The sequence below is a fragment of the Haemaphysalis longicornis genome, unplaced genomic scaffold (genome assembly GCF_048455015.1).
Source record: "Haemaphysalis longicornis isolate Haplotype H1 unplaced genomic scaffold, Haemaphysalis longicornis Haplotype H1 scaffold_14, whole genome shotgun sequence".
NCBI lineage: Eukaryota > Metazoa > Arthropoda > Arachnida > Ixodida > Ixodidae > Haemaphysalis > Haemaphysalis longicornis.
Window position 1 is genome coordinate 42397109 of NW_027526245.1, and position 15930 is coordinate 42413038.

Sequence of the window (15930 nt, forward strand, 5' to 3'; positions counted from 1 at the left end):
CGAAGGGGTAGCAAATAATGTATTTGGGCAGGAAACGGTGCCAGGATGAAACTTATAACCGCGAGGGACGGAGTGACAGTTCTCGCTGCAAGACAGGGCGCGCCCGGGCGTGTGAGTACGGCAATTTCCCGACGCGTGATTTTGTTGTCGAGCTTCAAGAGGACGGCACGCATATCGCGACTGTGGCAGCCAGGATCACAAGTACGGTAGATGTGCGGTGCACTGCACGGTTTATGCATGCCGTCTCCAGAGCGACCTAACAGGTATGATGCTACCCCAGCCTGTGAAAAATACTGTACATAAGTTTAACAAATTGACGGGTGGGGCTACCGTACCGGTACTTCATATTTTTCCTTCAATCAGTATGTTATTGTCTTCCGCACTGCTGCATTGTATTAGTGTATGCGGTATTTTTATATATCCTAAGCTAAGGATCTAACCGAACCTGCGTAGGCTACTGTGTCGAATGAATCAAACTGCTGACCCAGTTCTGCAGTTTGACAAACGAAGTTAACAAAAACGAAAAAAAAAATATTTGAAGGAGGTCGAGTCAAACCATTGCCTTTCAGAACAATGAGAGGCACGAACACTGCGCCATGCAACCACACCTGACAGCGCTAGGCTGGGAGGCAGAACCACCAGCCACATAGAGGCCAATGTGTTAATCCCCTGGGAGACATGGCGGCAACATTTATTTACGACATAAAGTACTGGCTCCCGGAACTATATCCCCTTCGTAGTTTGAATGATTGCTTGAAAAAAGAGTTCCGGGAGTGCAGGGCAGAGGCTCAGGTGCCCTCTGCCGAACGTGGCCTAAAACGTACTTCACTCTAGCTGAGAAACATAATGCTAAGGGATGTAACAAATTTGTCGATTGCTTTTAAAAAAAATACAGAGAAGTATGTATTTACACAACTAGCATTTGAACCCAAAGCGTCTCTACACAAGTCTGATGCATTATCCTGACACCCTGAAGGCAAGCAGACTCTTGGCTTAAGATGCAGACGGGAATTGTCTGTTGTGAGTGTAGTCGTTACAAATAGACTACAGAATATTGTCATATGTTCGTCTTATACCATGAAGCGCCAATTCTGTGCATGTATCTCTGTGAATTTCTAATTAGTAATTTTTTGTCTTACGTGGTAGGCAACTTGTGCTAGAAAAGGCACAGGTGTCAAAATTTGAAATTGATGAATACCAGCTTTGTCTTAAGCACTTGTTCAACTTGCTAGCATAAACTGAAATCTGCCATTGCTTGCAATCACAACCTGCTGATTGGCTTTCTCGGCACAATTTTGAATAAGTTTCACTGAATGTGGTCAGTAATAGCTATATCACTGAGAGCATGTTCGCTGAACGTGGCATCAGACACGCCACTAACACTAGACTGTCCTTGAGCGCGGGCTTAGCAAATGACTTAAGACATATTTTTTGCCTCTAGGAATGACCCAAATGATTGGTCAGCACGATATCACTAAATTGCTTTTTTGCTTCAAGACCCGGCACCATACACAGCGCTTCTCACGGTGAAAGTAGGTGCCGAAGCCAAGGCGAAGAGCAAAGTAAGAAAAGAGAAAGCAAGCGTGTTTATTGGCCCTTGAATGCTCACATGCTACCGGTCTCAAACGAGGCGCTATAAGGACATGTTGAGTGTTCAGTCGCGAGAAGCCCGCTCGAGTGTTATAGACAAGTGTTTTACTGGCTGTACATCCCTGTTTATAGAAATTGTCATGACATTTTCTTTTCCGTCCCTTATCTTCATTGCAGTTCACAAGGGGTGCTGATATCCGGTTTTTGCGTACTTTAATCTCATTTCTTCTCCTTCTTTATTTTTGTGTTTTTGTTTTTCTGTCAAACATTCTGCTATGAAGAGCGAGCTATATTTCCCTTCTATAGAGGCAGGAAGCGTCTGTGACTGGCTGGGAGTCCAGAGTTATTTAGTGCGCCACTTGTTGTAGTGGCCACCCGCTGCAGGAGAGGAAACCATGGCAACGCACAAGTGAGCCATAGAAACCTTCTCTTCAAAAACTGCTGTTGCTTATTGGTAGGCACAGAAATTCGGCGCTAGTAGTTAATCACAAATTTACTGCTACAATTCTGTGTTCAAGTACATACGTGCCAAGTTTGTGACCTTCATTGAATTGTTTTATTTCGCAGCATATACCAGCACGGAGAATAAGGTCGACCAAATAAGACTGAAGGCTAGCCGATCAGTTCTTCTATCTCGGGAGATAGAGAAATCCTGCTGCAGCGAGTCACAACCACATGCGTATCGCTAGCGAAAATAAAGTAAGCCTGTGTATCTGAAAAACAGTGGCTACATGACATTTGTTTGCATGTTTTATCACACAGAGATGAAATGCACACATTCAATAATTCTTTTTCCTGTTTCTTCCCACACACGAATGAAGCAGTACCCTGTACAGACATTATATTATCTTCAAGTTTGGTTAGTTACCTTTATTGAGTCTGAATAAGTACTTGATCAAAATTATTTTAAAACTCAATAAATATGCAAAGTATATTCAGTTTAAACTGTATAGGGAACCTATATAGAAACTCAATAGAGTTAATCTATTAAGTTTCGATAAGTACTCGATAGAAAAAGTCTTGAAACTCAATAAACCGTTTTATGCATGTTCAATGTAAATTCTATAGGTAACTTTATTAGAAACTCAATAGAGTTATTCTATCGAGTTTGAATACTTACTCAATAGAAAAAGTCTAAAGAAACTCTTCGTCCCATTTCAATATAGGCAGAGTCAATAGAAACTTAAAAAGAAATTGTTAGGTTCTTTCCACAAAATTCAATAACCCAGTCGCAAAACACAACAGAAAAATACGACAGAATGATCCTGTGAGGGAATGGGACATTCTGTAGTCTGTAGTAAATCCTGTCTTGTAGTCTGTAGTAAACCCTGTCCTGTAGTCTGTAGTAAACCCTGTCCTGTAGTCTGTAGTAAATCCTGTCCTGTAGTCTGTAGTAAATCCTGTCCTCTAGTCTGTAGTAAATCGTGTCCTGTAGTCTGTAGTAAATCCTGTCATGGAGTCTGTAGTAAATCCTGTCCTGTAGTCTGTAGTAAATCCTGTTCTGTAGTCTGTAGTAAATCCTGTCATGTCTGCTTTCGTAGTAAATCCTGTCATGTCTCGAATTTCAACTTGTTTTGCATAAGACATTTACTTCCCGTGATGTTTTTTCTATTAAGTACCTGAAGTATGCAGGATATGCATAACAATTTCAATAAAAATATGACCAACAAACATAAGAATTTGGGGGAATTCTGACCTTTCTGGAACAAGCTTAAAATTGTTTTCAGTGAATAACTGATTTCAGAAAGCTGTACCAAAAGGCAGTGTAAGCAATGCAACAAGTGGTACATTCTTGCATGCAATACAAAAGTTTGATGTTACGCAGATTGCACATGCCTGGTGCATGTGCGGTCGCGGAAACTCGTGCACACGCACACTGCACACGCGGAAACTCGTGGATCCGGCAGCCGCAGAACGTAACACTAGAACACGCCGGAGACAACGCGGTCTCCAGTGGATAGCGTGGCCGATGCTCGTGGTAGGCCTTTTTTCTTTATTAGCCGTGTAATTAAAAACCCGCGTAGCTGTTAAGAAGAAATACAGAATTCTTTCCTTCAGGGACACCTAAGTAGCGCTAAACATTTAGCTAGACTCATTTGGGCACTTTCAGCTGATTTGGCCGTGCTTCTGAAGCAGGGCCAAATCGCGTCCCATCATCGCGTTCCGTCAATGACGCTCAATCTGTTCATGAAAGGAAATTTATTCTCCCGGATAGAAAAAAAAACTATTAAATGAGCATGGACAATAACCGTTCGAAAATTCGTTCCTTATACTAGTTAGGACCATTAAAACACAAGCAAACAAATATTTCTTGAACCTGATTTATTTAAACAGCAAAACGCGAGAGAACGTGAGAGAATTAAAATGGAAAGTCAATATTTAGCTGGAATGCTTGCCTTGGTGAACCTTGATCCGTTGACAATGCATTCACACAGAAAAACGTGGAGGGGTATCCTGTGGCGAAAAGCGCACGTCTCTGTGGTGCTGCACTATGTCGAAGAGTATGCACGCCCGATACCTGCCGAAGTCACGCAGGGGTCATTGCAAGTTCAGTCGATTGTCGAAGCACATCGCACGTATTCGAGATCACACTGCCTGCGAAATTCGTCGTATTCACTCGCATCAGTGTGCGAGTGAATACGAAAAACACAACAGGAATTTCGAAAACACAACAGGAAAACAGGAACAGGAACAGTCGAAAAACACAACAGGAATTTCTGTCGCACAACAGAAATTTCTGTCGCACGACAGGGATTTCTGTTGGGACTACAGGATGGTCTGTCGTGCGACAGAAATGCCTGTCGTACGACAGATTTTCTGTAGTTGTACTTCAGAAATTTCTGTCGCACGACAGACCATCCTGTAGTCCCAACAGAAATCCCTGTCGTGCGACAGAAATTTCTGTTGTGCGACAGAAATTCCTGTTGTGTTTTTCGACTGGGAAACTTTCAAAATCATGACAATAAAAATTTTTTGTAAGGGCGTCTTTAGACTATCAATTACCTTTGTCGTGCCTTCAAATCTGTCGTTGATGGGAGGTGTTTAGTAGATGGGAGATATCAGATTATTGAGGGTGAAAACAGGAAAAAAGTACGAGTCAGGACGTCGATGCCTTGGTCAAGTGGAACTTTATAGCCGTCCGGATGGGAAGGTGAACTTTGAGGGGTAGAGTTGCTGTTTGTCTGCAGAATATTTAAAAATATAGAGGGGCTGGTTTGGAGTCTTTTTCCTGGATCGTTGTAGAAAAACGTTTTCGGGTGGTTTACCAGGTCAGTGATTACCAGGTTGAGAATTCTATAGCGTTTGCAAGCGAGATATTTTTCTATTTTGAAAGTAATTGGATATATTTGGCTGGTAAACCGTGTACTATTAGCGTCACCACAGTTTCTCACATTGGGAATGTGTAAGTCGAGTCGTGAGACGAGGTATTTGTGAAGAGTGCCCAGTTTTAGTCTACCATAATTGAAAGGAGAATCAGCTTGAAATGTTGAATTGAATCAAGCGCAATAATTCTTTGCTCTGGTATGCTTTGTTATCCGTTCATTCAGTCATGCTTGCCCATCTCTCAAAACACCACCAGTAACCCGCCGCGGCGGCTCAGTGGCTAAGGAGTAGCGCTGCTGAGCCCGAGGTGGCAGGTTCGATTCCCGGTCGCGGCGGCCGCTTTTCTGATGGAGGCGAAAAGCAAAAACGCCCGTGTGTACGAGATTTCGGCGCACGGTAAAGATCCCCAGGTGGTCAAAATTAACCCGGAGCCCTCCACTACGGCGCGCCTCATCGCCTGAGTTGCTTCGGCGGGTTAAACCCTACAACCAACTAAAACACAAGCAGTGCTTTTTACATAAATACAATTGTTGTGAAAGTATTTCTATGAGCAGCAGTCATTCCATAGAAAACCTATTATTTGCACCTTGATAAAAAGCTGCCGATGGCAAAAAAGTTTTTCTCAGGAAAATGGCATTGCACAAAACTTGTAGGCCGTCTAAGGGCGACTAGCTACGTAACATATTAGGGACAATAAATCAAGGTGGCATAAAAAGCCTGGAGGAACATATAAACTAATGTTATGAAACATCTAAGGTGCACCGGGACGCCCATATACACATCTTTTGTACGCTGTAGCATCTTAGGAGCAGCTTCCAGGTGCCCCTAGGCCTAATGCGGCTGGTTTTTCTGAGCACATGATGTTGAGAACTGCCCAGAAGCTAAGAAAAGTGGTAGGTGGGACAGCGGCATCTAGGAAAGACGGTGTTGCTGCAGAACGAATGAAAAGAGCTGTGATCCTGTACATGCGCCGTTTATCGCATGGCTTGAAGAAAGTTGCCAACGTAATGAGGCTAGACGGCTGTTTTATGCTCAGAATAGACTTGGCAAACTTTGAAAATTGATAGAAAGGAAGTTGTCAGGACATCAGCCTGGGACTGCTGTAGCAATGTTAAGCATGCTTCGACATTTGCCCCGTGCAACACGGGAATGGTGTACTAATTGCCATTATGTTGTGATAACGTTTATATTGTCCAGTCAGGCAGGTGTATCAATGTTCGACTCATGGAGCATCGGAGACCAACCCTCATGCACACATCACTCCGCATTGCACAACCCACACAGATAAGCACCAAGTGCAATGTTGCCCACCGTCTGTGAACACCAGCATGTTGTGGCAGAATAATTAGCAATTGACAAGAGATAGTTACAACGTTCTGTATTCGAAAGAACAACCAAAAGTAGGTCAGCCACGCGACCGTGGCATTACAAGAAAAAGAATTTTTTTTCTTATCGAATGCAATAAAGGCCAACGAACAAACTTTCCGGCTCCTTAAATGCACTGTTTTCCGGTAGTATTACCTTACAAGTTGCTATCTCTTAAATTCGGACGCCCAAAGTTTCGTCGCTGGTTCGTAAACGAAGATTAAAAACGCGCTTATCAAGCCGAAACTGGAAAAAAAAATTACACCATCTCCCCGAAGAGAACAATGTGGTGATGCAAAGCATGGGGGTACCGTGTAGATTCCACACTGGAGCAGAGCCGGCGCAGGCGGCGTCTCGGAGCAGACTGAACGCCGCGGAGCGCGTGCACCTGATTTTATACAGCTGGAGGAGAGCAGAATGGAGGAGAGACGCGCATGCGCAGTGGGGGTGTGGACGGCGCAACAAGGGAGAGACATAGCCCCGACCATGAGATGGCTCCTGGAGCGACAGTGTCGCCTGTGTCTTCCTGGGCCGGCAAGAGACGAGCAAGCTTCCCCTGTAAGGGCTCCTTGAGCGATAGTGTTGCCTCCCTATTGAAAATGTGGAGTTGATGGAATCCATCAAAAATCAACATGGTGGATTATGGTAATGGAATTAATGATGGCATGATGGCAGATGACTGCATGCTGGCAGGGTGATGGATGATGGCAGATGACTGCATGCTGGCAGGGTGATGGATGACGGCATGCGTCGGTAGCTGATGGCAATGGTAGCGTCGATGCTGGCAGCTCGGGTGACAGTATGACGGCAGATATGCGAAATTGCAAAAAATGATGACGACATGAAAAGGAAAGATGCTATGCAATGCTAATTAAAAACTGGTTTCATTTCTTGCGAATAAATTTATAAAATAAGATTTGCAGCAAATAAGTAAGCTTGCATATGCGTTTTGCTCTGTCCATTCATGTCGTGATCATTTTTGTGCTATCCTGCTACAATGATCTGAAAACTTAACCATTTTATGAGAGCTTAGATGTGTGTGCTGGGGTGCTTAAAAATATTACACAAAACAAACTTGGTTTTAACATTGAATATATTATCATTAAATATCAAATACGGTGACTATCTTCGAACAGGTGGGCAGCTGAAAAGAAAAAAAAACTGAGTTACACACTAAAGCTTATACAATCCAGATCAACTCAAAACAAATGTATATTCACATTTCACATACCTCCTTAAACATTCTGAGAGGGTCACTCCGATGTGGTCCCTTGCTTCTGCCCTTCCTCTTTGCCATAAAAATAGAAAGCCTGCAGAAAAAGAGCATTTTCAACAAATTAAGTGGAAACCATCCTGCTAGGACTCCCTTCAGGTCATGGAAGGGTGCTCTTGACCGGCACTGCTCTAAAAGGCATCGCATGGTGGCAATGCCTTTCCCGGGAAAGGATTTTAGTAAGATGCAAGCGTGCATGCATGCAACCGAGAATTTCAAGAGAACATGCGTTAGCAGCAGGTGGGAAAGAAGCAAAACACCTTCGTCTAGAAGAATTCTATGCTCAAAGCGCAGCCAGCGAATACCAGGCGCAAAAAAATGTAGCTTCAGGCGAGTGTGTTGAAGGTTAGGAACACGTTAAATTGAAAAGTGAAGAAGGCCAGATGACATTAACCTGGTTGGATGCATTGAAGCGACGAAAAGAAACGCACACAGTCTTGAGATGAAAGTGCAGACTAAACGAACGCTTGCAAAAACTTCAGCAAACTTGTGATGAATTTAGAGAAAGTTCAATACTATGAGGACAACCGAGCTGTGCAAGCACTAAAGACCCTTTCGGAAGCCGCACAAGAAGGAGAACGGGTGTGCCAAATTTGCCATGGAACAGATTATCAATAGTGATAAGGCGCGCTAACTAGACAGGAACCCATGTTGCAGCAAAGTGTTGTGGAAGGCGACTTGTAAAGGATACGAGCATGTGAGGGGCTAAAAACTTCTGAAGCTGCCGTGTCAAAGCACACTAAAAATCTTGTCGGACCTTCTGCAAGAGACTCGAGTAATAAACCTAATAAAGGAACGGCTTCAAGTGGAGGGACAAAGCTTGCGGTCACTAAAAGAACCATACTGCAGCCTGATTACTGACGAAATGTCAATACAGCAAAAAGTAATTTATGGCTGCCAAGTCGACATATTTTCGGCCTTGATATAAGCTGTGAACCTTGAACCGGTGGTGCCACTGAATTAGCCTGCAGGCTCCTTTGGTTTGTCCTGCGGGGGCTTTCCACGGCTGACGTTATCCCCTTAGGGTATTTTTTTTACCGGGAACAGGAAGCATGACCGGCTCCGTAACCTGAATTTTAGTGTGCTCAACTGTGTAAGAGGTAGGGTTCTTCATTATCCGTATTGTCACAGACATCCACCAGACAAACAGCGCCATGTTCCTAGGCATGTCGGTTGACAACACACTACAACATCAGCACGTTTTGCTACATCCAGCGCGGCAAAATGACCCATCGTTCCTTTTATTTGACCAAACCACCTCATTAAGAACCTTAGAACAAATTTTCTAGAGAGAGAGAGGGGGATGTTTGATGGAATGCAGAAAGTTAGGGACTGTTTTGTTCTCAAGGCCCTCTTTAAGATCCAATAAAAGTTGTCACTTGTGAACCCAGTTTGGCTCCTAAGCTGATCACACATTGAGCCGAACCTGGAAAAAATTAAGCTGTCCCACGCCACCTTGATATTTTCGCCTGTCGTCATCAGCAGCCCCAAGTTCCTTCAGAAAAAGCCCAAAGGTCACGAATACGCTACAGAATCGAAAATTCCAGTAAAACAAGCTGAATAGTGCAATCCCATGTTAAGGACCATGCATCTACTCCACGTAAATATGTGATTGCAGCCTGTTCAGCAAGGTGTCTCAAGTGAAGCATGAAGCGCAATAACACAACAGCCCAACCAAGAACTGTAGCGCGGATGGCTGATTGTGTGGCCACTTCCCGAATTGACGCCACCGCATCACCGATAGCGTGCACCACAGGCGACGCGGCGGAGGAAAAGAGAGCTATCGTTCTCACAGGCGGAGAGGACCATTTGGTGGGCTGCACGAAAAGGGGGATATCAAGCAGCTGTGTCACTTCTAAATGTTGCATCATGTGCATCCTAGTTCTCTTTTTTACTAAGAACTCCCACCTTCGTGCTTGTGTTTCAGCAGTCCAATGTACAATGGCAGCAAAGGTTCATGTTAAACAATACATAAAGACGTTAAATACAATACATCCAAATTCACTGATTCCAAACTCGGAGAGCCATGAATTGCTGAAATGAAGATGCCGACCAGCATATATATACAGTGCTATTGGAAGACCAAAGCACTGCACTCTCGGTCAAATTAGGAAAGTTCTGGTAACTGAATTTCACAGTGCACGTCATAGCATTGCACTACAATTGTATAGAACTAGGTGCTCACCTATTGTAACCAACCTGAAAAACAGCCAGTGACATCTGATGAGAGGTCCATCGAGATAGGTCCATCCACCAAGTAGGGCATACCAGCTGATCTCCACTGCAAGGTGTAACAGTCAGTAGCCTGCAAAATAGAAGTGAGTGGCAAACAACAAGCAAGTTGCGTTAGCCTTAATCCTTCAAAGTTCTAAATGCGATATTAAGGTGTCGAGCAAGGTTTTCTTCACACTCCAAGCGAAAATATGAGAACGTTAAAATACCACATTACCTGGATGTAAGGATGGCCGAAGTGACTATCACAGCATAGTGACAATATCAACGATCAAGCTTCTAACTCAATTCTCTCTTTGGAAGTAGATGCCGTTCATTATGACCAGTTCATGTATGCGTAAAAAGGTGCCGAGATGAGCTCTCTCATTGCTATAAGGCAAATTGCTTCCACGATTCTGTGACAAAGCGCAGACCTAAATGATGATAACGTTGCCTTAACAATTAGGGAGTGCCTAGCGTTCCGTCCAGCCGGAATGCTAAGAACTGCTAAAGTTCCGTCCAGACTGAACGTCAAATCAAAACCAGCCAATTAGCCGCCATTTCTCATTCTGGGATTTGTGGTAGTGGTTCCGCGGCTGACTACGAACGTTGTAGGCCCTGGTTCGATTCTCGCACCATTTTTTTTTGTGTGTGTGTGTGGCCGTGGTTAGCGTTTTGTAATAGCAAAACTTCCCGCCCGCTTTACAATTCACGCGATGAGAGCAGTAGGTCTTGGTTTTTTACTCAAGCGGCCGAGCCGCTCCCGCTCACTGGAGCCAAGGCCGACGTAGCCATCGTCAGTTACACCCAATCTCCTCTAATTATTACCAGTGATTAATAATTAACAGTGACTCTGGCTAGTCAGTGAGCGGAAGCGGTTTGGCCGGTTAGGTAAAAATCAAGACCGACTGCTCTCGCTGAAATATTGTGAAGCGGGCGTCGGGTGGCGACTTGGAGATCTGTCCAGATTGAGCTAGAGTTAGTCCGATCATCTGTAATTATTAATAATGATTAATAATTATCAGTGATTCTGGCTAGTCAGTGAGCGGTAGCTGTTTTGCTGGATGGGTAAAAATCAAGAAAGACTGCTCTCAACGCGAGTTGTGTCTCCTCCGGACGGAACTTTAGTGACAGTTGCCGTTCCGTCTAGACGGAACGCTATACACAGCCTAACAATTCTGCCAAAGGAGGCTGGAAAGGCTGTGATGAACTGCTGAACAACAATACAAGTGAAGCATTTTTTTTGTTTCTAAAGTCTCTTCTAGGTGATTGCAGCTTAAACCAGGTTCAATTCTTCTTCCCACGCAGTGCTTGAAGCCCACATGATGTGTCGGTGCATGTTTTCAGCTGGTACCGTCAATATCATGGCAACAATTTTTTTCCTTCAAAACATGAATCTAATTAGTCTTTAATAATGGCCGCGATGTCTTAGGGAAGCATAGGGAACCAGATTTAAGGTTGTGCTCACATTGACATCAAACCCATTGAAACGATTTTCAAAAATGATACACATTGGTATAGGCCGCAAAATTTGAAACATGACAATAATGCATTACTGCCAATAATGACAATAGCCAGTGCTTAAAAAATTATCGCGATGAGAAAGAGGTTATCCTCTTCTGAAAAATTAAGAAAAAACTTTCAGTGTGATCTAAACATCTAGAAAAGGCTGTTCTCCCATCTATTCTCTAGCGGCATATTTTCTAGAACTATATTTATTTACATCAAGTCGTGTTTTTAACAGAGTGTATTATTTGCTGTGCAATTATGTACACAAGCTACTAGAAAGAGACCTTCGGCCTTAACCAGTCCAGAGGAGACCCACTTTTTTTTTTGAAGCATTTGCTCTTGTGCGGGGTGCACTCATCCACAGAATGAGAGCCCAATACAAAATTTAACTGAGCAACACGCGTGGCCGCGAAATATTCGGAGACGGTAGTGAATGTTGCAGTGCTTAAACGCTCCCCACGTGCGGCCAGCATTGCTTATACCTCTGCACCAGACGCACGATACGCATGTAGTTTCCACGTGGTAGCAAATTCGGGTTGAATGAACGTTTTTGGTGCTACTGATGCACATGCACAAACATATATGCGATTATCGAACGATTGGAACACTCAAACATTCACTGCACATGTGGGGCTTGCGAGTGTGACGCCAATTTCAGCCATCGTACCCTCAATCTGAACGCAGAGAGCCTTGTTTGTACCAGTGCACTTTTCTGAGTGACCGCTTTGAAAAATGACAATCCCTGCAGTGTAGTGTAGACTGCTATGTGCCTCGGCTAAAAGTTACCTAAAGCGTACCACTCCAGTCCAGGTACGAAAAATGATGCGAAGAACAATTTGCAATTCCTTAAAAAGAACTACCCACAAAAAAAAAAAACTTGCGAACTCAACCTGGAGCGGTCGACCGCGCGTATTGGCGATCGGTTGTTGCGAGCACCAAACCGTTTAGCCAACGTAGCAGTATGGTCCTACTTCGCTCAACAAAAAGCCTACAAACGGCACAAACAATAGGGCTCTTCGATTTACAGACTCGAATTCACCGCGGATATTCCGCCGGAGTCTGATGATTCCCCGAAGCCATAAGGATACACAAGACAATCGAATGCCTGACTGCTTTCAGGGAATCGGCGGTGAGTCCGGGACTGTAAATCGAACAGCCCTACTGTTTCTAGTCCCGCAGGCAATATCCGCGGTCGAAAGGCAGATCTACGTAACCCTCAAAATCAGTCGCTGTCAAAAAACATTAGGGCTAACCGACGACGCAAACGTCTCACACGGAACGGAAGAGCCCTGCCCTGTTAAATGCACAAGTAAAGTGCAAAAAGTTGACTAGTCACTTACCTTAAATCACAGGCGACATATCTTCGTCGAAACAATAATCCGCTGTCTTCAAAACAACCACAACAAAGCCACTCGACAAGCGCGTACAACTCCACCGTCTCGGGGTCTCGGCGGCCAGGAAGAAAGGAATGCGGCGGCGTGATGGCGTGGCGATGTTGCTGGATGGAGCAGTGGAGTACTGAGGCCGGGGTTTCGGTTTCGGCTGTGCCTTGGTGTTTTCGTAACGCAGTTCATACACAGCGCGAAGTGAACAAAATGCGTCGAAACAAATTCTGGCTTGAACATAGACACATAAAGCAATGTAAATAGAAAGATAAGGTTGCCATACCCAGTAAAAAGTTGAGTTTGTTGGGCTATCCTGTATATGAGCGATGGAGTTGTAGAATAAACCTCCGACATCACTTTGGGGGAAATCACTTTTGGTTAAAAACTACCAAGAACAGGCACATTTTTGGTTTAAAAAAAATCATATCGTGCTGTCAGCAAAAAAAAAAAAAAAAAAAAAAAGAAACAGACCACCGGAGGATGGAACCACCAACTTTGCAACAAAAAACGAGCGCGTTACCACTGCACCACCGCTACAATCGGAGATCAAGTCCGAACAAGTGCCATTTAGTTGGTTTGTCAATCTAAATCGCCCATGAATGCATAAATATTGTGAGTTATGTGTACTGCTTCTCGTATATAACCCATTCCGGCAGTCATACCGCTTCTTCGGCACGCACCAGTCTCCGAAACGAGGCTGACCTTGAGAAGTGTAGCCAGCTATCTCAACCTAAAAGAGATATCGCACATCCCCGTTCTCCCCGACGAAAGCCAACGTAGCTATGAGTGAAATGGCATAGAGGGAAATGGCATGCGTGCCCGGAATTAAAATTATGTTGTGTAATATTACCGTGCTTAGATCTGTCTCAAGGCAGCTGATTACAACTAAGGAGGATCGGCGAAACGCTAGACCCGTAGTCTGCCGCGTACAATTTAAGCCATGCCACGGACGGTTCTGTCCGCGGGCCCAGCGCAGCGAAAATGAACACGTACGGTTTGACGGTTTGACCCTGTCGCAGCGAAAAAAAGCTGCCCATGTTTTCAACGTAAGTGTCCGCACTGCCATCCTTACACCAAAAACGGCGAATAAAGGGCATACAGTTTCATACCAGCCCTCCAAGTTCTGGCTTAAAAACAAGAAGCGCTAATCAAAGTAGCTTTTCTCTAATATGCCAAGTTTTCAGCAGCACCTTATCAAAAATGCAGTTATTGTTTTTTCTTCTCGAAATTCCCAATGCCACCGCTATGTTTCTGTTATTATATCAGTCCTTCGCTATCGAATGAATTTTGGCTTGCTGCCAGCATTCGTTCGGAAAATGCCTTTCCATCATCAGTACAGCAGTCGAGCTTGCCGTCACGCGAACATCTGCCGTCATCGCGCAGCGTGCGTGCCAAGTTTTCGTCAACACCTTTTCAAAAAGGCAGCTTTTGTAATTTTATCGCAACGGTCAATGCCAAAGCTATGTTTCTGTTATTACAAGCGCTTCGCTCTCGTATAAGTTTTGGCTTTCTGCCGTCATTCATTCAGAAAATGCCTTTCCATCGTCAATTCAGCAGTCAAGCTTGCCGTCACGCAAACATCTGCCGCCATTGCGCCGCAAGCCTGCCAGCATAGAGGAAGGTGCTAGAAGGTGCTGAAAGGTGCTGGCAGGCATGCCATCATGCCTGCCAGCACCTTCCAGCGTCTCCTTCCAGCAGCTTCCATTACAGTTTCTTACGTACATCAAGCTTTCCAAGGCGACCATCAAACGCAATCAACCTTTCCAGCAATGAATCTTGATGGTTGGTTGATAGAATTTTCAACAGGGCTGTGTCTTCCTGAGCCGGCACGATAGGTCGGCGTTATTGCAGTTGGCGTGGATGGCGTGGAGAGGGGGACGAGGAGGTGACGTGGACGCCGGACAACGCAGAAACAAGGGGCACGACACCGCAAGCCACACCATGCTCAACCGGCTTCTGACTTTGCAGATGCTGGTGTGCTTCGCCGCCACCGGTGTGTGCCCGTCCCTTCAAGGCAAGCCTGGAGCATCCTACCCCCCTGCGCCCAGTAACTTAACCTGGGAAACTGGCCCGCCCCTTGACGCTCCGGATCCCGCTGTTCCGCCAAAACCAGCCGAGTGGCCCACATACGGCTGGCAACCAATCCCGTCGATGACATCACCGGTCACATGGCCGGTGTCGTCGCTACAAAACCGCTCCGCCGATGTCGTCAGCCTTGGGCACGACACCGCAAGCCACACCATGCTCAACCCGCTTCTGACTTTGCAGATGCTGGTGTGCTTCGCCGCCACCGGTGTGTGCCCGTCCCTTCAAGACAAGCCTGGAGCATCCTACCCCCCTGCGCCCAGGAACTTAACCTGGGAAACTGGCCCGCCCCTTGACGCTCCGGATCCCGCTGCTCCGCCAAAACCAGCCCAGTGGCCCACATACGGCTGGCAACCAATCCCATCGATGACATCACCGGTCACATGGCCGGTGTCGTTGCTACAAAACCGCTCCGCCGATGTCGTCAGCCTGGGGCACGACACCGCAAGCCACACCATGCTCAACCCGCTTCTGACTTTGCAGGTTAGTTATCTGAACAATTGTAAATCGTGTAGAAGCAGTAATCGCTTCCTTATTGCTGTGTCGTGCCCCAGCGACTTTAAATTGCGGAGTATATTGAACTTGTGTGTTGACGCGATTGCTTTTGGTTTGTCTTCTCAATTAATTCTGCTGCTCTCTGGTGACGTGGAACTGAATCCTGGCCCAACAAAAAGCAGTGAAATAGTCGCAGTCTTAGATTCTATCAAACGCGTCGAGGACTATTTAGAAACTTTTCGATCAGAGATAGATGGCCTTAAACTGCCCAAGCTGCCCAAAAAAAACAAATTTCTTCAATTATCAACCGACTCGAAAACCTAGAAAAACCAGAGCCCCAAACCAGCAACCCTAGCGATAATAACGATTCATCCCAGATAAGCCGCGAAATTTCTGTGCTCAAAGCCGCAACTATTGACGCCAGCAACCACCTACGACGCAACAATCTCCTCTTTCTTGGTATAACAGACAACATTAAGGAAACATGGGAAGAGTCGGAGCAAAAGATATCCACGTTTTGCGCAGACAAGCTTAAACTTACTCTTGAACCGGGTGCGATGGAACGCGCGCACCGAATCGGGACCTTTTCAGAAAACAAAACTCGACCTATCATTGTTAAGCTAGCCCACTACAAAAGGAAGGATCGCATTTTGAGCTGCGGTCGCATGCTTAAAGACACAGACTTCGCCATTA

The 15930-nt window shown here is 45.2% G+C and overlaps 1 long non-coding RNA gene across 1 annotated transcript; it reads right to left on the minus strand.

Moving 5' to 3' along the window:
* Nucleotides 1-6861: 6861 nt before the first annotated feature.
* LOC144165271 (uncharacterized) lies at nucleotides 6862-12725 on the minus strand. The gene is made up of 4 exons (XR_013321430.1): nucleotides 12613-12725; nucleotides 9738-9857; nucleotides 7511-7589; nucleotides 6862-7423 (listed from the first exon to the last, which is right to left on the minus strand). It is a non-coding gene; the product is annotated as an uncharacterized LOC144165271 (long non-coding RNA).
* Nucleotides 12726-15930: the final 3205 nt, after the last annotated feature.